This window comes from Schistocerca serialis, chromosome 4, assembly GCF_023864345.2.
Source record: "Schistocerca serialis cubense isolate TAMUIC-IGC-003099 chromosome 4, iqSchSeri2.2, whole genome shotgun sequence".
NCBI classification, from domain to species: Eukaryota; Metazoa; Arthropoda; class Insecta; order Orthoptera; family Acrididae; genus Schistocerca; species Schistocerca serialis.
The window spans coordinates 841,859,435-841,861,712 of record NC_064641.1 but is presented as its reverse complement, the minus strand read 5'-3'; positions in this window follow the sequence as shown (position 1 = coordinate 841,861,712).

The window sequence follows — 2,278 nt, the reverse complement described above, 5'->3', positions numbered from 1 at the left end:
GAAGATTCAATACGCAAAGAAGTGGGACAGGAAGTACTAAGGAATTAAGAGATACGCTTGAACTTCTATAACGCTGTAGGTACTGTAATAAGAATTAACTCAGTAGGCAGTTCAGTTGAAGAAGACATCTCTAAAAATTGCAATGATTGAAGTAGGAAATAAAGTAGGCACATAGAAGGTAACTGCGACGAATCAATGGGTGAAAGAAGAAATACTTCTGTTGATCCTGCCTCGGGCATGGATGTGTGTGATGTCCTTAAGTTAGTTAGGTTTAAGTAGTAGTAAGTTCTAGGGGACTGGTGAACTCAGAAGTTAAGTCCCATAGTGCTCAGAGCCGTGTGAACCATTCAGTTGATCGATAAAAGAAGGAAGTACAAAAGTGTTTAAGAAGATTCATGAATACAGAAATACAAATCACTGAGTAATGAAATAAATGAGAGGTGCAAGGAAGCTAAGGCAAAATAGCCGCATGAAAAATGTGAAGCAATCGAGAAGGAGATGATTATCGGAAGGACTGACTCGGCCTAAAGAATAGTCAAAACATCTTTCGTTGAAATTAAAAACAAGGGTGGTAACATTAAGGCTGCAATGGGAATTCTACTGCTAAACGCAGAGGAGATAGTGGATAGGTGGCGCATTGAAGGCGTCTATGAGGAGCGAAATTTGTCTCATGTGATAGAACAAGAAACAGGAGTCTTTATAGGAGAGGTAGGGAATCCAGTATTAGAATCAGAATTTAAAAGAGCTTTGGAATGAGACGGAAGGAGTAGATAACATTCAGTCAGAATTTCTAAAATCAATGAGGAACCACTGTTTCCGTTGGTGTGTAGAATGTATGAGTATGGTGGTACACCATCTGACTTTCGGGAAAAGGTGAGCTACACAGTTCTGAAAACTACAAGAGTTGACATGTGCGAGAATTATCGCACAATCGTATAAACAGCTCATGTACTCAATTTGTTGATAAGAACAATATACAGAGAAAGGAAATGGAAACTGAGGATATGTAGAGTGACGACCAGTTTGGCTTTGGGAAAGGTAGATGCCACAGAGAGGCACTTCTCACGTTGTGGTTGATAATGGAAGCAAGGCTAATGAAAAATCAGGTCACGTTCATAGGATCTGACAAAGTAAAATGGTGCAAGATGTTAGAAATTCTGTGGAAAATAGGGTTAAGCTATATGTACAAGAACCAAGAGGGAATAATACGAGTGAACGATCAAGAACGAAATGCTCGGATTAAAAAAGGTGTGAGACAAGGATGTAATCTTTCGCCCCTGCTGTTGAATCTGTACATCGAAGAGGCAACGATGGAAATAAAAGAATGTTTAAGGTGTGGCATTACAATTCAAGGTGAAAGGATATCAGTGATAAGATTCGCTGATGACGTTGTTATCTTAGTGAAAGCAAAGAAGAATTACAGATTCGCCGAAGGGAACGAACAGTTTAAAGTAAACCGAAGACAGACGAAAGTAATGAGAAGTAGTAGAAATGAAAACAGCGAGAAACTTAACATCAGGATTGATGATCAGCTTCATCTGAAGTTGAGCCATTCTGCTGCCTAGGCAGAAAAATAACCAATACAAGACGGAACAAGTAGGACATCAGAAGCAGACTAGCACTGGCAAAAAGGGCATTCCTGGCCAAGAAAATTCTATTACTATCAAACATTTACCTTAGTTTGAGGAATAAATTAGTGAGAATGTACACCCATTTTCGAAAAAAAAAAAACAGAACACCTTGAACGACTAGCGATACGACGTTAATATTCACAGTACATGTACGTTGGTATGTTCTGCAGAAATGAGTACAATTTCAATCACCTCAGTTCAGCATGTGCCCCGCTGCCTAGCAAGATAGGAATCTGCCATGGGTAATGATCACTTGTTCCATGGCCTAGACGTGTATGAGGAGCGAATGGCGTCCTGTTGTATAGCCATCCATGCTGCATTCACCTTGTTCCAAAGTTAATCTGTGGTGGTTGGCATTGGGTCATAGCGCTGCACCCATCGTTTCACAACATCCCACACATTTTCGACTGGCCACATGATCTGGTGGGCCACGGCACAAGGCTGACATCCTGTGATGCCAAGAAGGCATGTGTTCGTGCAGCAACATACGGTCTTGCATTGTCTTGCTGAAAAATGGCGTCTGTGTTGTTGTGCACAGAGGGTATGGCTAAGGGTCGCAGTGTGTCATTCACCGATGACAAACTGGTCACAGCGCCCTGGACACCCACCAATTGTGATTTGTGATTGTACCCAACAGGACACCACAC